Below are 21,715 nucleotides of genomic sequence, written 5' to 3'. Positions count from 1 at the left end.
CTTGATTTTCCTAAATTGGTGTAAGACTTTGTTTCGTGCTGTATTTTCACTTTATCACTGTTGGCGTGCTGCTTTAACATTTTACACATTGACTCTAAGCTAAGCCTAACTACTTTTGTGCCAAGTTACCAGAGGTTCAAGTGACTTTAGTGGTTCACCCAGGCAAGGATTGTGGCTGTTGCATGAGAAGGACTCCCAAACCCTTGTCCAACAACCCAATGTCTTACCATAATATTTGTAAACATTTTTCAATATTTTTTTATTTTGATAAATACAAAGATTTTGGCTTACGGATAATTTATAATAAATATTGTTATCAATTCATCTAACTGGATTTAATATATTTAAAAAATTCGTATTGGTTTTAAATTGAGTAGCTCTTTTCATTTTTGCATTTGTTTTATCACTGGCATTTTTAAATGTTGGTAATTAGATTTTATGTATTAAAAACGTGTTCATTTTTTACTTCTTTTGGGGGATGTTTTTGAAAATTAGTTTGAGGCTGAAGGCTAAGGTCAATATTTACTATTATTTAAGTTCTTGGTAGTAATGTTAATTTATGTTTTATATGTTATGTTTTAGTTATTAGAAGATCCGGAAAAGAACACACACAATCTTCTCCCCTTTTGTAATTAGCTCCTTTGAGTTATCGAAATGACAAGGTTATTGGGGTGCATTTGTGCTCTGGGAGTGATGCACTATTCTGAGAACATTGTGGGCAAAATTGCCAGCATGCCCAAATGTAAAGTGTCACTCTTTGATGTAAAGTGGCAAATAGCTTGATGCACTTTTTAAGAAATACCAGCAATGTTTGCACCAACAATGGTAAATACTAAGGGGCATATTTGTAAACCCTGTGGTGCAGGGCAGTGCCGCTAGTGACCTTGCTGTGCTGCCCTGCATCACAAAGAAAGGGCAGAAATACACCATGGGGCATATTTACAAGCCTCTTGCGCTGCAGGTGCGTCACTTTTTTTTACGCTCTTGAGGTGCATTGTATAGAACCATAACTACGAGCCCAAGCAAAGTCACATTGCATGGCCTTTCATGGCCTCAAAGAGTAGATATGGTGTAAGGCAATGCAGTGCAAGTTAATGCATTGCATTAGACTGGATCAGGGGACATTTCATGGGGGTTGCAATGGGTTTTCCCATGCAACACACATTGGTTTTAACATATTTTCAGATGTCCAAGAATCTGTAAAAACTGGACATTCGTCAGAAACTGTACGCCTCCACAGGGCAGGCGCAACAAGAACAAATATCTTTATTTTTCCGTGTTGTTTCCTATACATATATATTTATATATTCACTGAAAAAAACACAAAGGTTACAGGGAAGTTATAGTTAGGTTCTGAATTTACTCGTACAAAACCATTGAAATTCAGCAGCTATAGTTTGAGTTCTTTCAAGTAACTCTAATTCATGCCCTTAGGTAACTACAACTCAAAACCCTGCCATGCACAGTTTTTTGTCAAACATGTTACTGTAAATATTACATTGATATTATCAATGATGTTATCAAAGATGTCATGAATTTTGTAATTTGTGGGGTAAATAGAAGTGCATGGTGAGTGTGAGAATTATATATACCTAGGGCCAGTCGCAGCTCGCTGCACTCTAAAGGGGTGTGGCAGAATGCAGAGGGGGAACAAAAAGATTTAATAAATAAAAAAAATATAAAATAAATACTTATTTACTGTAGGAAACTAGTCTCTTTCTAGCTTAGCGACCCCCACTTTTGGCTGGTTTGTCAGTGTATTTGACTGTGTCTACTTTGATCTTGCTAACCAGGACCCCAGTAGGTATGCTCTCTCCCTTAAATTTAGTTGTTGGTAACTGTTATCACTTTGTATTTCACCCACAATTGGCATACTGGCTTCCCATCATAAGTCCCTAGTATATGGGACCTAGGTACCCAGGGCATTGGGGTTCCAAGGGATTCCTATGGGCTCCAGCATATATTTTGCCACCCATAGGGAGACCAAGCAAAGGGCTCTGCAGGACAGCCATTGTAGCTCACATGAAAAGGTGCAAGCACCCTTTCACTGCCACTTTCCACTACACCAAATCCCTTATAAGTCACCCCTATGGCTGGCCTTCCAGTGTGTGAGAGCACCCCTTCACTAGCAGAGGTGCCCCCATGAACTCCAGGCCCATTTTCTCAGACTTCGTGAGTGTGGGGACGCCATTTTACCCGTGTACTGAACATAGGTCAATACCTATGTCCAGCTACATAATGGTAACTACGAACATAGGCATGTTTGGTATCAAACATGTTGAAATCATACCCCAAGGCTTTTGCAAACATTGGTTGTATGAATCATGCACTCTGGGGGCTCCATAGAGGACCCCCAGTATTGCCATTACAGCCTTCTGAGAGTTTCCAGACATCCAAAGCTCCTGCCCCCTCCCAGGCAGGTTTCTGCCCTCCTTTTGCTTGAAAAGCTCGAGCCCAGGAAGGCAGAACAAAGGCCTCCCCAAGCCACTGGAGATGCTTCGACGGGCACATTTGGTGCCTTCCTTGCATAACCCAGTCTACACCTGTTTGGGGACCATCAGTCCCTGCACTGGCATGAAACTGGACAAAGGAAAGGGGAGTGATCACTTACCTTTCCATTACCACCCAAGGGGTCAGGGTACTCTGGGAGCATCTGAGTGGCCAGTGCCAGCATGTGATGTCAGAGCCCCCTCTTGATATGTGTTCACCCAGCTAGGTGACAAATCCCCCTTTCAGGGATATTTAGGGTCTCTCCTTTGGGCAGTTCCTCAGTTTCGGATTGCAAGGCTATAGCAGGAATCCTCTGCACCCTCCACTTCGACGTCTGACCGAAAAAACTGCATCTGGACTCTTCAGGACCCTACAAGCTGCAACAAAGAAGCAAGACGCCTTCTGTATCCATAGCCCCTTCCAGCAACTGCAACATTTCCCTTGTCGTGCATCCTCTGAGGACAGCTGGTCTTTAGCCTGGATCAGAAGAAAGAAGGAATCTCCCTTGGGGGGGAGGAGTCACTCCCCTGCTTCTGCAGGCACCAACTGTAATGGCGACTGGCTGCATGGATCCCCTCTCCTGCTGAGGTGCGTGGATCCTGCATCATGGGTGGTGGACTGAAGTGGTCCCGATGGTCCTCTCTTCCAGCTGTCCAACTTTGATGGAGGTAAGCCCTTGCCACCCCACGCAAGGCAGTACCCCCGTGCACTGGCCCTTTGCAGCTGCCAAGACTTGTTGGCATCATTTCCTCGAGATCTTCGGGCATCCTAGAGCTCCATGCCCCAGCACTCCATCCTGTGATGCACAGCTCCCTGAGTGATTCACTGTCGGCGTGGGGGCCTTTTTCATAGTGCTATGTGGGCCTTTTCTGCAACTTTCGTGTCCCCATCCTGTTGGACTACTGTGAGCACTGCCTGGTCTTCTGTGGCCTCTCTGTGTTGCTGACGGCACCTTCGGACTCTCCCTTCTGGGTAGAGTCCGCATGGTTCTTCCTGGTCCCCAGCAGTGCCATTTTTGGCTAACTGTAAGCTTTGCGTGTGCCAAGGCTTGTTGGCAAACTCTGATGACTCAAACACGACTGCAATCTTCCCTAGAGTGGGACATCACCTGCATCCTCCAGGAACCCAACTTCATCTTCTTGGGTGCAGGGCTGGCACTTCTTCTTCACCGGTGGTTCACTTTTTCACCTTCATCCTGGTGGGTAGGGTCTCCTGCCCTTCCTGGATTCTGCTGTGTTTCTTGGACTTGGTCTCCTTTTTTCAAAGGTCTTCTTGTCCAGGAATCCACTGTTGGTGTGTTGCAGTCTCTTATCTGTGTGTGTTCTGGGAAACTTACTCTGATTTACTCCTGTTTTCCTGGTCGCTGGGGTGGGTTGTGGTAATTACCTTTGAGCTATTCTAGTACTCCCAGCTCCCCTCTACACACTACACTTGCCTAGGTGGGGACCGACTTTCGCATTCCACTTTCTTAGTATATGGTTTGTGCTCCCCCAGGACCATTTCTAAATATTGCAATTTTCACTAATTGCACTGTTTTTTAACTGTTTTTATGCCTATTTCTGCAAACTAGTGTATACAATTTATGTATTACTTTCCTCCTAAGGGAGTATAATTTCAATGGAATTTTTGGTGTGTGTGTCCCTAAAATAAAGTACCTTTATTTTTGTAACACTGAAGCCCATATTTATATTGTTTTTGCCCCGTAGTTGTGTCATTTTGTGATGCAAAAGCAGCTCAAACTTACAAAATACAAATATATTTTGTTTGCGCGCTTTTGCGTAAAATAATAACGCAAATGTGGCGCAAAAAAAAGTATAAATAAGGGCTTGAGTGTTTCATTCATGTGTGTAAGTACTAAGGACCATATTTACACTTTTTTTGCGCTGCATTCTCATCATTTTTTTATGCAAAAGTGGCGCAAACTTACAAAATATAATTGGATTTTGTACTTTTGTGCCACTTTTACGTCAAAAAATGACACAAATGCGGTGCAAAAAAAGTATAAATATGGGCCTAAGTGTGACTACAGTGGTATTGCATGTGCTTTACATGTCGCCTAGATAAGCCTTTGCTGCTCAACCACAGCTACCTCTAGAAAGCCTGGCTTCTAGACACTGACTACACAACACTAATAAGGGATACCTGGACCTCCAATAAGGTGTAAGCACCACAGGTACCCACCACACCAGGACAGCCTCCTACAATTACCTCCTCCGCCGTTGGACCACTCCTCTTTCGCTCGTCACTGCAGGCAAAGACTCCCAGCCTGTCCTCTGGTTAGGATTGGCTGGGAGCCTGTGCCTGCTCACTCCAGCCTGGCAACACAGTGCCTGGTTGGAGAGAGCATGGTGGGCATGTGTATTTGGCTGGCTTGAGAGAGCCAGTCAAACACACATGCGCACTGAGGGGAGTGGACAGTGCACCCCCTTGTTTCGTCACCCCTGAGGCCTTGCCCCTTTAACAACAAAGGGAAAAGAAAGGTAGTTTATTATCCTTTCATTGTAAAAGGATTTGCGGCGGCTGCTGCTGGCGGGGCGCCGATGCTCCTCCACCATGGCAAAGGAGCCGCTGCTGCTTAGGGCATGAGTTTTAGTTCCTTGAGCTTAACTATAATGTCCCTGTAACCTTTGTTTTTTTAAGTGAATTTGTAATTGTTTTTTAAATTCCATTTCCTAACTATAAATTCCCTGCAACCTTTGTTTTTGAGTGAATTTCAATGGCTGTTTTTAACGTCAAGTAATTTTCATTACTATAGGTTAATCCAGCCACTGTTGCACACTGCCTTCAGCTGTGCGCAGCGGCGGTTGCCCCGCTTGGCCTGGCCTGCGGCCAGACCCTGTTCCCAACCCCCCTAACCACGTATCCCTGAGAGAGAGAGAAACTGAGAGGTTGAGAGAGAGAGCAATTTATGCTTTGATGAATGATATACTTAGAAAGAGATATTTCAGGACAAATCGAAAAGAAAAAATTAAAAAGAGTGAGATCACCTTTCAGTATGTAACTTAACTATTTATAGTTGAAAAGAAACTAAAGCAGGAAATGACAACAGACTCATCTATAGTAGAACACGTAGGCCCCCATTATGACATTGGCGGGTGGCAGAGGCCACCCGCCAATGCCATTCCGCCATCAGGCCGCCTGTGTGTCCTGAACCTCGTCCTATTATGGCTTCCCAGCTGGACCGGTGGGCGGAAACAGATTTTCCGCCCGCCAGCCCAGCGGGGAACAGGGACTTAACATTGCCACCGGCTCCTAATGGAGCTGGCGGAAATGTGGCAGTGCAGTGGGTGCAGCAGCAGCACCTTTCGCGCAATTCACTGCCTGTAATTCGGGCAAAGGAGTGCGTGATGGGGCTGTGCATGGGGGCCCCTGGACTGTCCATGCTAAGTGCATGGGCAGTGCAGGGGCCCCCAGGGACCCCCCAGAGGCCTCCATACCACCAGCCTTTCCGCCATTGACAGGCTTGCGGATGGAAACTTGTAATCCCCAGGGCTGTGCTGCTTGCAGCACTACCCTGGTGGATTACAACAGCTGGGACCGCCAGGCTACACGATGCCAGCAGCCTGGAGGTGTCTGCGGTTTGACCGTGGTGGCTCCCCCACGGTCATAATATTGTGGTCAGACCACCAATTTAGTGGCGGTTTGACCACGGCTGTGACCCTGGCGGTCTAGACACGGTTTAGTGTGCATGATTGAGACCTAAACCACTAGACCAGAGGTGACTCCTTACTGTGCAATGTCCAGCCTTAGCTGTGACATTCAACCCACAGATTTTAAGGAGAAAAATACTTCAGTGTTCCTTAACAAGGAATGTGTAACAGTCAATCAATCAATCAATAACTATATTTCGGCTATACGCCATAAAAGTATGCGATAGAACACCATATCATAGTTATACAGTGAATCAATTGTAAAAGGAGATAAACGAGAGGCACCACATTATACATTAAGAAAACCCTGAATAAGTTATAAAATCACATACTTATTAAAGCAGCTCAAACAAAACATTGATCTTAAAATCTTAAAATTACAGAATATTAAATATTAAGATATAAAAATATAATGGGCGGTTAATCCTAACTCCAATCGATTATCAGCTGCTACATTAAATAATTCAGGTCTAAAATCTACTTGTTAAAATACACAGTTATAACAATTCTCTAGTTCTTATAGCCCATGCACTTTGCAGGTATCTCGCAACTGAAAAAACTATCTTGTCAGTTGTATCAGTTGTCAAAAGGCGTAATGATGTGTTACATTCCCTTATCCCCATTGACCTGCATAACAGAACAATCCACTTCTTCCTAGGGCCAGATATCTAGGGCAAAAAAACATAAAGTGTGCGAGTGACTCTGGTATCTCTTGACAATGATGGCAGGAAGTCAGATTACGATCCTCCACTCTCCATCTCGCAGTAAATGTCTTGAGCGGAAGAACCCCTAGTCTGAACTTAATGAGGAGAGTTTTGGTGTAGGGAGGATTTACATTGTCCATGTAGGCCTCGAATTTGGGGCTACATTTGTGATCCAAAAACTGTAGGGTCAGGCTGCCTTGATTTTTAGACCAGATTTGCACCAGAATATTCTCCCAATAACACCTGTTTATACGCTCTTTTACTTTCTTAGTCAAGTTATGAGGATCTATCCACACCTCCTCCATTTTAAGGATTTTACACATGTCTCTAATATATCTGAGCCAGGGGATTTTTGATGCACAGTCACCCACAAGAAACTCATCTATTGCTATTTGGAAGGTGGACAAGTGCTCAGAGGTCCAGAGACGAACCCAGTACATGAGTGTTCTTAGAGCAATTTCATTATGAATCTCATTTAAAGCTAGGTCAAGTCTGAGGGGTATAAGGGGGGTACTCATTGGCAGCCGCAAAAAATTACGGAGGAAGCGGTTTTCTACCATCGTCAAGCACCTTGAGTTAGTGTGCCCCCAAAGCTCGGCACCATAAGTTAAAGCTGCCACTGCCGCTGCTTTGTAGACGGTGATGGCGGGTGAGATCTCCCCTTCCGAAATGTTAGCAATTTCCCTCCCTATCGCTGTTGACCTCTGTCTGAGAGCTGACAGACTCTTCCCAATCTGTGCCGACCACTGTTGATCATCTCTTAACCTATGCCCCAAGTAATCAAATTGACTAACTCTCTCTACCGGATGGCCTGCTATGGTCATTGTCCCCTGGAACGATTTGTGCGGATTAAAAGCCATGAACTTTGATTTAGTTGTATTTATTTCAAGTCCTCTGCTGGAGCAAAAATTGTAAAAAGCATCCAGTTCGTTTTGTAGACCCATTGGCGTTCTCGAAATTAATAAAGTATCATCAGCAAACATTAAAATGGGGACAGAGGCTCCAGCTAACTTTGGAGCGTCATAGTTGCAATGTAACAGCTGGTCCGCTGCACCGTTGATGAAGAGATTAAGGCCCGTATTTATACTTTTTTTAGCGCCGCATTTGCGCCGCTTTTTGACGCAAAACAGTGCAAACCTACAAAATACAATGGTATTTTGCAAGTTTGCGCCATTTTTGCGTCAAAAAACGACGCAAATGCGGCGCAAAAAAAGTATAAATACGGGCCTTAATAATGTTGGGGCCAGAACACACCCCTGCCTGACCACCCTATTTACAGGTATAGCTTCTGTTAGATCACCACCATGAGACCAACGTACTTGGGCGAAAGTCCCCTCGTATAAGTACCTAATCAGTCTTAATAACTCTCCATCTAGTTGGTACCTCTCCAGAGCATTCCACAATAAATCTCGTGGTACCATGTCAAAGGCAGCTTTTAGATCAATAAAAGCCACGTACAGGTGGCTTTTGTTAAGTAACAGGTATTTCCAGCAGAGAAGATTGAACCTGAACGCCTGATCTATTGTACTCATTCCTTTCCTAAATCCTGCCTGGAAGTCGGAAAGGATATGAGAATCCTCTATCCATGACTGTAATCTATTCAGTACCTGTTTGCAGAATATTTTTTGGCTGACATCAATTAGGCTTATTGGCCTATAATTTGTAGGTTCTTCCCTTGGCCCTTTCTTGAAGATGGGGACTATAATTGTTCCTTGCCACGTGGGGGGTAGTCCTCCACTCCTCAGTATCTCATTGCTGAGCGCATTTAAATATAGGGACCAAGTTGTCGGTCGGGACAGATATAGATCACCTGGGATACCATCTAACCCAGGGGCCTTCCCTTTACGTACTGACTGAAGAGCCAAGGTTGTTTCTTTTAGAGAGAAAAGATCCAGACCAAATTTAGGTAGTGTGACTGTTCCAACAGGTATGTTGGCAATAATTGGTCCATTGGGTTTTAATAAAGGGGTAGTAATGCAGTTAATTTGAGGCTCTCTATATCAATTTTTAAAATGTGACACCCAAATTTCTGGCTGGATTACGAGATAGTTCTCCGCAGTTTGGGAGCTGCCTTTGCCTGACACTAGTTTCCAAAACAATTTAAGATCCTTCTCATGGAGTGCATCCACCAGCCCATTCCAATATTTAGTTTCCCACTCTTTTTTTGCATTTTTTAGTGTTGCTTTGCATGCAGCCCTGGATACTCTTATCTCTCGACAATTCTGTGTTGTGGTTATCTAGGAATGTTGGGCATAGCCTGGAACTTACATGTCATGTAGGTTCCAGGTGAGGTCACTGGGGAGGTGAGAGTCTTGACAGTTGGTGAGGGTTGGAAGTGTTTGCATCTGCTGTGGGTTGGTGGTATTTAATAAAGCTCATCTTACCAAATTACATGTCTGGAGCTCAACACTGGCGACGAGGATGGGATCCGAAGGGTGTGAATTTGTTTGGACATATGAGTGTACAGCTGCCTTCACTTTTGTGAAAGATTGTATTGGGAAGATGCCCACTTTAGGACATTTCGATATACATGCCAAAACCTTCTTGTACACAGATGCCAGTATTAAGGGACTGGGAGCGGTATTGATCCAAAGGGTTAACCAGGAGGAGAAAGTAATTGCCTTTGCGTCCCGATCCCTCAAAGGAGCTGAACAACAGTATTCCGTTATAGAAAGAGAAGCACTTGCGTGCATGTGGGCAGTTAAGCACTTCAGATTTTATTTGTGGGGTTTACCTTTTGTAGTGAGAACAGACCACAGGCCCCTTGTTCAAATATTTTCTTCTAAGAAAGGGGAAGAATTGACGCCCAGGATAAAAAGGTGGGTTGAAGGATTAATGGAATATAATTTCACTGTTGAATATGTGCCTGGGCCAAAGAATATTGTGGCAGATTTCCTGTCCCGAACATCGGTTGGTGGTGATGATGAGTCTGAAAACGAGATAGAAGTTAACTGGGTGAGGGAGTTGGCCGTAAGTGAAGATGATTGGAAGTCTGCATCTATTCAGGATTCAGACAGACATGATCTTGCAGAGCTCGTAGTGAAAGGTTGGCCAGAATATAAGGACGTTTCTGATTCTTTAAAGGGGTACTGGAATGTTAGAGATGAACTGTCTCTAAGTGGTGGTGAATTATTCCGTGGTACTAAATCCATACCTCCTTCTAGTCTGAGGAGTAAAATTATCAATTTGGCTCATGAGGGTCATTTAGGCAGGAATATGACTAAATCAAGGTTAAGAACAGTATACTGGTGGCCAGGTTTAGATCGGGATGTAGAAGCAGTGGTGAAGGATTGTTTGACCTGTGCACGCAATGATAAAAACAAAGTTGTAGTGAAATCTCCACTTTCCCCAGTTGCAGTTCCAGAGAAACCATGGGTGAAATTAGGACTTGACTTTATGGGTCCTTTCCATCTCCTACCTGCAAATGAGCGTTATGTCATGCTCATAGTGGATTACACCTCGAAGTGGGTGGTAACTAAATGTGTGAATTCTGTGGACACTAGAACTGTGATTGAGTTTTTAAAGGAAGAATTCTCTTGGGAGGGTGTACCTAGTCATTTAATCACAGATAACGGTGTACAGTTAACTTCTCAGGAAATGAAGTTGTTTTTGGATTCCTTAGCCGTTGTGCACCTGAAAACCGCATTGTATTTACCTCAGGCCAATGGTCTTGCTGAACGTATGAACAGGATGGTAAAATCCTGTGTCCAAGAAGCAATCGAAACCAGAGCTCCCCTGGCGGATCTTCTGAGAGACCAGTGGTGGGCATATTGTAATACTCCCAATAGTATCACTGGTATCGCCCCTTTTGAATATATGAGAGGTAGATCGGGATGTACCAAAATGTCTCCTGCTTGGTTTAGGAATAAGTTTGATCTTTGGGATCTTGATAAAGAGAAACTTAGTAGAGCGTCTGATCGTAGAAGGGGTTACCAATGTAAGTACAAATTGCGGTATGATTACAAACATGGAGTTTCCAGTGTCAAATGGAAGGTTGGTGACATGGTGTTGCTGAAGGATCCTGGGTTTAGAACCAAGGGCAAGTCAAGATTCAAAGGTCCTTTCTGCATTAAGGAAGTTAGGAAGAATGTGGTTGTACTTAATAATGGAGACGTGTGGAGCATGTCTAGAATAGTGAAATGGAATAACCGGGTGGTAGATTCCCCTGACTTAAGCCCTGATCTAAGAGAAGATCCTTCCTTGAGTGGGTCTAAGGCAACACCATGCATCAAGGCTCCTTCCAGACTTCGCTCAAGACCATTGTGGTTGAGTGATTATGTTCCTTGATAATTTGTAACTTACGATATTAGATGCCTTTGTGCATTGCGGGTACTGTTGGTCGTCACCACACAGTTACATTATGTTATTATTTATTTATCCTGTTTATTCTTTAAATGTTCTTCCTTCTCTGTTTCTGTGAAATATTTTCAATGTATGTAAAGGGGATGTGTTGTGGTTATCTAGGAATGTTGGGCATAGCCTGGAACTTACATGTCATCTAGGTTCCAGGTGAGGTCACTGGGGAGGTGAGAGTCTTGACAGTTGGTGAGGGTTGGAAGTGTTTGCATCTGCTGTGGGTTGGTGGTATTTAATAAAGCTCATCTTACCAAATTACATGTCTGGAGCTTAACAAATTCCCTGCCTTCAGTGCTCCTAATAGTTGTATTTTGGCCTGACGACAGGAGTTAGAAAACCACCTCAATGTTCTAGCCCCAATCTCTGCCCACCTCCTTACTACCTGAAAGTGTGGTTTTAGCCGATTGGTCAAGATGCTATGCAAGTTAATCAAATCCACCAATGCAAAATCAGTGTGTTTCAAGGGTAAGAGCGTTGACATAACTATTTTGTAAATTGATAACTGGAAATTTACATCATCTTCCACCAATTCCCATTTCACATTTTTATAATTATTCGTCATGGCTAGAGCATTGCCTTTGACCCACTTTGTCAATGTTTTGCAGCTAAATAGAGTAGTGGAAAAGGAGGTATTCAGAGCTTGATGATCACTATCGTTGCGAGGAAGAACAACCATATCGATGAGAGATTTCCAGAGGGTGTCGTCTACTAAGACATAGTCTAATTGACTTGAATATGGACCTCTCCTATATGTGGGCAACGCCGGGGTGTCTAATTTTGTGTTCCCATTTACTATTCTTAACCCCTTTGCTTTTATTAGGTCTTTTAGTAGATCTAGTGCACCCCTACTTTCTTAGTTGTGACCCGAACCGGCCCGATCTGTCCCATGGATCTGCAAATTGAGTTCCTTTTTGCTGATTGTCGTTTCTGCAATTCAGTTGCATATTCAGATCTCCTGCAACAATTAAACCCTGTCCCCCCGGTAAACAGTTCAAGAGGTCTGTTAGCATACTTATCAAAGCAGTCTGGGACCTTTGGGTGCCTGGTCTAACGTATATGTTTGCAATTACTATACAGATGGGCCCCCTTGGGCTGCTAAGTTCAACCTCGACAGCTAATATGTCCCTCGTGGGGGTTGTTAGCTCCTTCACCTTTTGGAACAAATCATGTTTTAGCCAGATTATCAAGTCCCCTGATGCCCTGCCAGATGGTGATGGAAGCGCAGTCTTCTGAAAGGTCCAATAGCCTACTCTATTAATCGCAGAAGAAGCCCATGTCTCCTGCAATAGGATAATGTGATGTTGGTCTATAAGGCTGCACCAATCAGGGTTAGCTGTTTTCTGAAGCAAACCTGCCACATTCCAGGATAAAAACTTAAACAATAAGTCAGATCCATCCCCCATGTCTTGCAGCTTCTCTCTGTTTTCACTTAGGTAAGCTGTTGCTCCACAATCCATCTCCTCTGCTTGGTCGCTACAATGTGCTCTTGGCTCTGCCCCCAGGATGCACAATATCTGGTTACTTGGTATAGAGGGGTCCAAAGCCATTTTACTAGGTATGCCATCTCTCCCAGCCTTCACTATGGGGGCTTCATGTCAATCTATGGTTGAGGTTGGGCTGCTCCTGTAATCCCTTCTTAGAGTGCGTGTGCTCAAGGGCGTTGGGTTGTTATATCTCTCTTTAAAAAACAGATTTGCCAATAATTGAGGAATTTTTTGGGCAAGCGACACTTGGGATGAAGTCCCGGGTCTCAATCTTTGATCAAGTGCCAAAAGGCCCTTTACTAGGATCTGGCTGCTCAGTTTCAGGCCTATAAGGTCTGTTGCTGAGCATTCTCTTGAATGTCTCTGGACAGTGACTATGTCATCCCTTATGATAGACCTACACTTCTTGACCCCCCTTATCCAATGGATTACTTTGTTCTTAAGGGAATCCCCTTGCTCTTTTTGACCATAGCTTAGCTTGGGGACATTTGTCATATATATATCATACTGGCTGTGCGCTGTCTGGCTTAGTGGGGCACTTCGCAGAGGGCCTGTAAAGCTTTTATCTAAAGATTTGTTTCTGTGCACCTCGCGATTCGTCCTTTTATTCCGATTTGTGTCGTATTTGTTTAAGCCAGCCGCAACAGGAAGTATACTTTTTCCCCCGTGGTGGTTCTGTGTTGCCACTTCATCCCTCTTTCCCCTGTATAGTCCTGTCGTAGATGTTTCAACTTGTTGGATTTGCCTAGATGCAGGGCTAGGCTCAAGTTTGAATGAGGATTTCCTTATGCCCCCGATTACAGTGGATATGCTATCCAGCTTCTTGTGCATCATATGACTTAAAGGATGTAAGGTACTCTCTGAGGCTCCAAATTTCAGCTCTTATTTGTACTAGTTGTGTCTCAACAGGGTGTTCCCTCTGAGCAGCTGTGAATGTTAATGGCTCCTCTGTTACTCTTGACACACTCCTCTCTGGATCAGAGGGCGCCAAGCGGGCAAGAGGTGAAAAACGATTGTCGCAATTTATAAGGGGGAACACACCACCCTGCTGGCTAGGCAGACTCAGTTTAGAGCTCTCTATTGAGTTGGTTAAAGCTTCTGGTATAACAGGTTCTGAATTAGATCCTTGTGTTGTAGGTAACGGGAGTTCTCTGTTTGCTGGGGAAAAAAAGGATTTTATATCATTAGTGACGGCAGTAATCCCTTTCTTGAGGGGCTTAGAGGGCTTGGTAGCTAACAAACTTTCTACTTCCTCTATTAGATCATCAATTTGGGTCAATGTACAGTTTTCAGTGGCGTTTCGGGGTATTTTCTTTGCCCCTCCCAGCCCAGTGGGGTTACCGCTGGCTTTCCTTTTCCCCATCCCAGTAAGTTGTAAAAGTTCCTCAGGTTGGATGGGGCAGAGAACAAACTTTTTGGGGGGTGGAACCATCGACTCCCGCAGGCTGAATCCGACCTTTCAAATACTTGGAAATAGAATTTGTAGGGAATTAGTCCCACCTCCAACAATTGTGAACAAAAACCAGCGTTTTATTATGTAGGCACAGCAGCAAATATTTAAACATTTGGACCTGCCCCAGTAACAATAACTTAATGCTGCTATTACAGATTACTTTGCATGGGCTAGAAGTTAGGCTCAGTCATGGGGCAGCAGAAAATGGAGAGGGAAACACCAAGAGAGTACCTTCTGGCAGCCACGTGCCTGTGTGCCACCCAATCCAAAAGCCTTTGGAGAGATATAAGGGGGGGGCCCTGCCCTGCCTCTTCCTGGCAATGACTGACAAGGACGGGCCCGCCCTTCGGGAGCGCGAAGGATGAATTTAAAGAGCCGGGCTCACAGGGCAGCCCCTCCTCCTCTGTTCGCCGTAGATTTGCGCCTCCCGTAGAGCGGGAGCGCAAAGGATGAATTTAAAGAGCTGGGCTCACAGGGCAGCCTCTCCTCCTCTGTTCATCGTAGATTTGCGCCTCCCGTCTGTGTAACAGTCAAAACACTAGAAAATAAATAGACCCACTGTCATGAAATACTAGGATTTGAACCTTTGGCCCACTGAGTGAAAGTCCCAGAGCTTCACCATTAGGCCAGAAGGGACCATGGTCTGCGAGCCATCAAAAGTAAGTATGACATTCTTACCAAACATCTTGCTAGTCTGTCTCTTTGAAAATGTTGTATGGAGAGACGATCGCAATAACAATCTCATTCTCTCTCTTCTATCCCATTATAGGATGGAAGAGCTGGAGCAAGAGAGTGACAGGACCACGGCGTGAGCCTCCCACAAGCAAGGAGCTGATTTAAATAGCTGCTTCATGCTTGTGGGAGCAATGTTTTCATCTGTTTCCCTGCATACATATCTGCATGCAGGGAAACAGATGAAAACTTCACTTTCTGCAAATGATAGCTGTTTGACAGCTCTCACTTGCAGAAAGTGAAGAGTTTGTTATGACTTGACAGGAGCTGTTAAAGCTCCTGCCAAGTGAGAGCAGACAGCTAGGTCGCCGGGGTGGGCACTTCTGGACATAGCAGGAGCTGGCCCTGGGGGGGTGGTGGTCCAAAGGGGTATCATTGGATCCACCAGGGGTCTGCCTGGCCCCCCTCCAATGTAAAATAGCCCAGGGAGGTGGTGGTCCTTGGGGCTTTGGGGGGAACGCACTGCCTCCCTGAACTGTATTTGATTAAAGACCCGGGGAGGTGGCGGTCCTCAGGGCTGTAGGGGGTCAGTACAGCCTCCTACATTGTATTTTATTAAAGCCCCAGGGAGTTGATGGTTCCTGGGACTGCGGGGGGCTGTGCCCCCTCTCCGCATTGTATTTGATTAAAGATCTGGGAGGTGGTGGTCCCTGGGGCTGTGGCGGGTCTACACAGCCCCACATTGCACTTCATTAAAGCCCTGGGGAGGTGGTGGTCCCCAGGGCTGTAGAGGGGGCTGCACGCCCCCACATTGTATTTTATTAAAGCCCCAGGGAGGCACCAGGGTTGCGCGCGAGCTGCGCAGCCCCCCTGCATTGTGTTTGATTAAATCCCTTGGGAGGGGGCGGTCCCTGGGGCTGCCGGAGGTGCGAGGCTCCCCACATTGCATTTGATTAAAACCTCAGGGAGGTGGCAGTCCCCAGGCCTGAGGAGGGCTGCGAGCCCCCAACATTATATTTTATCAAAGTACTGGGGAGGTGGCGGTCCTAGGGACTGCAGGGGGCCGCAAGTGTATTATAAATAAAGCCCTTGGTGTTGGGGTTCCCGGGGCATCAAAGTGCCCTAGGAGGTGGGTCCAGTGCCCCCAAGTCCTTTATTTCAAAATGCCCCTAGGAGCTTCATAAAAATAAACTCTGAAGCCTGTGTTTAGTTGTTATAAAAATGTTGCCATGAATTTGCAACGTTGTCACAAATTTTCAGCAATTTTTTATTTAAAAAGTGCTTTTTTGCCCTGGGGGTCCCTCTAAAGAGTCAAGTTGCCTCTACCCTTGCGCCTTTTATTATTTTTTTATCTTTTCTTCAGGGACACGGCTCAAGCTGTGTGCCAAGATGGCTGCCAAAACTTCCTGGTTGAAGTGTTGCCAACTAATTATGGATGTGCATTTCCCTGCACAAGCTTGTTCTTATTTGAGAAGTGGTTGTGACCTCAGATATACAAATTTGTATTTCCTTTAATTTCTCCTAAACTACTGGACAGATTTACACCAAGTAAGAAAAAAGGCCTTCTACGGACCAAAAGCTACCTTTCTGCCAAATTTGATGGAATTCCGTCCAGTGGTTCAGGCTGTAGGTGTGTCTAAAGATGACTATGCTGAAATTGACATGGGAAATGCAACCTTTTGACTCCCCCTTTTTCTCGGGCCCTCCTGGAACGATTACCATGAAACTTTCCATGCACAGCAAGAATCAAGCGCACACATTTTTTGGGAAACTTTTGTGAAGTTTTGTTAAGCAGTGCCTTAGATATAGGCAAGTCAAAAAACACTTTTTCTATGGAAACACTAGTGGGGATCGCCAGTAGGAAATATAATGAACCTATAACTCATGCCCCCGCCACCCACTGTGTTGTCATCAACGATGCCCTCAGTGATACTGTCAGTGAATGAATTACTCGTTATTCAATCATATAAATATAGATTATAAAAGAATCACAATACAGTACATTATATAAAAACAAATCATACATACAGATAACATTTTCATATAAAAATCCTGCATCATATCCCACTAAAAATATAACTAATCATCTTATATCAAAAATAGATAAAAGAACAACGTCTTGTGCCAAGCCACAGCAACTTTTAAAAAATAACCGACAGAACTGCAAACACCATGATCATTCAGCTGTCGGAGAAAAAGCAGAGCTGCCCTGCAATTAATTAAGTTATTTTGCCATACTTCCAAATACCGTTTCTTCAAAAATCTCATAAAATTTACAAAACAACACAAAGTGCAGCAGTATTTGTGGGGATTGTTCATCACCAGGGCAGACACAAATAGCACCCGAAGAGAATTGCCCTTGGGGAAAGGACAGCAACCAGCAGAGAGACCCCAACCCAAAACGAGACAATAGCATTTGTTTGTACGCATTGTGAACATGCAACAGGTAGGGTGCAGGTCCCAGTGACATCTGGGCCATACAATACTCCTTGACTGTTGGCTTCATTACCTCATTGACCTTCTGGGCTGCCTGTCTATGCCTGAGGAAGCAGACTTGGACCCATAATTTGACATTTTTATATATTAGATGCGAAATCTCAAACGAATGTGGGCAGCCCAGGGCTGTCATGGTGGCCTTGATATATCTTAGCAACGGGATCAAACAGGCAAGATCGCTAGCAAGGCAGTCCTTAATAATCAACTGATTAAGGATAGCCTCCTCATTGGCCCAGATCGCACACCAGAGCTCCAAAAGAGCAACGCTAATTCTGTCTTGTGAATATTCAAGACCCAACTCCTTGTGAATAGAAAAGTGCAGTGTAGATGGCAGGACACCCAACAACTGGCGGCATAATTGCTTTTCTCCCGCCTGAATGCTCCCAACCTCTTTACAGCCCCACAACCCCATACCATAGGTCACAGCAGGTAAACCGTTCCTCTTATTGCAAGAGCTTGACCACTCACCTGAAACGCAGTTTGTCTGCACGGTCTATGACTGTACCTCCCGTCCTTTCAGGACACCTCTTGGCACTGCAGACATAATATAGGAGTTCCGGCGAGGGTCCCCAAAAGGGTGGAGGGAGTGAACGAGAGAGAGAGAGAAGAAAGAAGTTGGGGGTCATTATGACCCCAGCGATGACTGTTACTGTGACGGTAGTACCACCAACAGGCTGGCGGTACATACCGCCACATTATTAGAATGGTGGGTTGGCTACAGCCAACCTGCCACTTCTCCGCTCATACTGCCATGGCGGTATCAGTCAACGGGCCGGAGATGTCAATCTCCAGCCCGGCAGCCGGTGGCATTAGAGCTTGCCTACCACCATGGTTTTTGTGGCATTAGCAACACCATGAAAACCATGATGGTAGGCCCTACCGGTGATAGGGAATTCCTTTCCTGTCACCGGTAGGCGGCTCCCACACCCCCAACACTCACCTGACACCCCCTAGCCCCTCTTCCATCCAAACTCTCCCCCACCCCCTCATGCTCCCCCCGCCCCCTCCGAACCTCACACACAAATCCCCACCCCTCCATCCAAATCCCCCACCCACTCCCACATACACACACTAACCCCCACCCTGACATTCAAATACACCCCCACCCCCATCATGACACACACACCCATACACGCACACACCCACAGACATGCACCACGCACACACCCAATCACTCACACTGGCATACACGCATTCATACACAGATACTTCCAGACATGCTCGCACACATTCTTACACACAATCACACTGAAATGCAGACACGCACTTACTTCACCATTCTTACACCCATTCACTCACATGCATAAGACCACGCAAACGACACAACACACACAGACGCATTCACACACTCACTCCCACATTCATGCACACACTCAGACACACACACACACAGAACACCCTCACCCCCTCCCCTGATGGAAGACCAACTTACCTTTGTCGAGGAGGTCTTCCAGAAGGAAGGGGCGCTGACACTGCCAGCAGCACCCCGCCAGCAGAACACACCCAGGCCGTATCACAGGTCTACTGGTGTGGTGGTGCTGGTGGTAGCAGCCCCAGCCTACCACCATCCGCCTGCATGATCACTGACGGCAGTGGTCATAATATGGCGGATTGATGGTAGCCGCAGTTACGGTATTTTGGCGGCCATCACCGCGGCGGTAGGCGTTTTTTACCACCAATGTCAAAATGCCCACCAGTGTCTCTGCTGCCTGGTCCAGCCAGGATTCCAATGCTTTGGGGTGCAGGTAATTACTGTCAGCATTAGTTTTTTAGTGTCCTGAGCTATAAGGGAAAGGACAGGGATTAGTGATGTGTTGAGGGGACTCTTGTACAGTATTTATGCACACAGTCTATTATCTCAGCTAATCACCCATACAATACATTTCTCGCACTTCCTCTCCACTGATTTCGGCTTACACCATCATTGCCTAGATCTTCTCTCTGTTTCGTACTGCTTAGAGTCATCACTCTTGATGTAGTTGTTCACACTGAAAACGTATAGCACATGAATACACAACAAAGACTCTTTCCAAAAAGGAATAAACATACACTGATTTATACAGTCAAGTGAAAACCTAATTTTTCTGTTTTTGAGGAATCACTAATATCAATTCTAGGCAAAATGAGGATCATTATCTTAACAAGCAACACACAGGCAATTAGCAAAGTCACACACATATGAAGGTTGTTCATCTCACAGCACTCTCTTTGCTTGCTGGTGTCTTTTCTGAATTTAGAATAAATAAACAAGGCAGGGTACAGATGCACAAGAAAGGTCAAAGCTTTAAGCGTTTCCGTACATTCTCTTAATCAACCTCAAAACATTTGTTCTTTCTTGAAAATAAAGTAATTTAGTTACACACTGAGCCTCTTAATCTAAAAAAAAACATTTGCTCAACAGAGCGTGCTTCCTCCACTTAGCTTATGTAAACAGTTGCCAGCACGCAGGGGCTAAAGAAGTTGTTTCCTCTCTTGTTGTCCAGCAATGATACAGAAGCTTTGCAGGGAATTTCCAGGAGCAGGCTCTTGATGTCGGCTTCAAGAAGAACTGGAACAAAGGCAAGCGCTGACTAATACCTGTGAGACTTTTTATAGTTTGTGCAGAAATGAGTCATGAGTAATGATCATGATTAGCAATTGGCACTTGAAACATGAGTCATGAGTGATGAGTCATGATTACACATGGCTCTTGAAAACAGGAGTGCTGCCTAACAATCAGAGAAGGCAGCTGTCCAACAACGTGCAGGGGTGCAGGTGTTTCTAATTAACTCCGTTGATGCTCCAAAGAACCTCATGGAGGTTGAGTAAGCAAGTCCTGATAAAATCAAGCAACACTGGGTAGATAAGCCTTGGTAAAAATATGGTGTAAATACTTCTCAATCTACAAAGGAAACAAGCTTTGGCCAAATAACTGTGAACATTCCACCGTAATATAACTACCCCAATTGAACGTGATCAAGCCAACAACCAGGAGGTAGTTTATGACACACAATACAAGAAGCAGACAAAGGTGAGGGAATCACAACAGTCTTCCCCAGCAAAGAACACCCAACCGGACTGGGCTTGGTTAGACTCCTGAGATGGAATTCGCGGACGAGTCAGTGGGCATGGACCGAACTAGCTGGTTCCCAGGAATTATCCTCAGGACCATAGCCCTTCCAGGCCAACAGATAGTGTAATACTCCATGAATGTGTTTGGAATTCAACACGTTGGTGACTTCAGATCACCAGTTCCCCGCTATCTTCAAGGGGGGAGGTGAGGGTGAAGGGTGAGTGTCTGGGGAAAAGGGATGGAGTAAGGACACATGGAATACAGGGTGCATTTTATAGTCTGAGGGTAGGGGTAATTCAACAGCCACAGGATTAATGATTCTGGTGATGAGGAATGGGCCAATGAATCAGGGTTGTGACTTTCATGATCCTGCTAGCCGGAAATTCTATGTGGATAACCAAACCTGATTACCTTTCTGATAAATGGGGGCTGGTTGTCTATGTTTATCAGCCTGCCTTTTCAATTGCATATGGTTCTGTTCTGAGTGTTTGAGGGCCTGTGATTGAATTTCCTGAAACTGAACATGATGCTCTTGTACTGTAGGTACCTTGAAGGGATTATTTGGATCTAAAATGAGAAGCATTTTAGAATGTCGACCAGATATACAATAAATTGGGGACACTCCTGTGGCTGCATGAGTGCTATTATTGTACAAAACACCAGCAGGGGTAATGCCTTTTCCCATTTGCTGGACCATGAGGGCACAAAACATCTTAGAATCTGTTTCAGTGATTGATTAGCCCGTTCCATTTGACCATTTGATTAAGGATGATAAGCAGAGGACAAACACACATCGATCCCCAAGGTTGAGCAAAAACTTCACCAAAATTGGGAGACAAATTGGGGACTGCGATGGGATACTACTGCGAAAGGCAAACCGTGCAACCTCATTATGGGCTGAATAAACAAGCTTGCAAGAACAGAAGCATTGTGGAGCCTCTTCTAGGGAGTAAAGTGGGCAATTTTAGTCAAATAATCTACTACCACCCAGATGACTGAGTATCCGTTAGACAGGATGATCACTAATGAAATCCATGCTTATGGTGTGCCATGGAATAGGTGGGATGGGTAAGGGCTTAAGCAACCCTACTGGGGGAGTATAAGGAGTCTTGGCTTGGACACAGACAGGACAGTTTTGGATGTAAGTCATGACATCTTCTCTCAGGGAGGGCCACCAAAACCATTCTTTTACAGATGTCTAATGTTGTTTTCTCACCCAAATGCCCAGCAAGGGTTGAATCATGTCCCCAATGCAAGATGGTGTGGGAATGTATAGTCTGTTTGCATGATAAAGGAATCCTCCTTGTAAAGAAACATTTGGAAGACAGTCTGTTGTGCCATACATAGATTGACAAGAA

Source organism: Pleurodeles waltl, chromosome 5 (assembly GCF_031143425.1).
Source record: "Pleurodeles waltl isolate 20211129_DDA chromosome 5, aPleWal1.hap1.20221129, whole genome shotgun sequence".
In the NCBI taxonomy this organism is placed as follows: Eukaryota; Metazoa; Chordata; class Amphibia; order Caudata; family Salamandridae; genus Pleurodeles; species Pleurodeles waltl.
Note: the sequence above shows the minus strand (reverse complement) of the source record.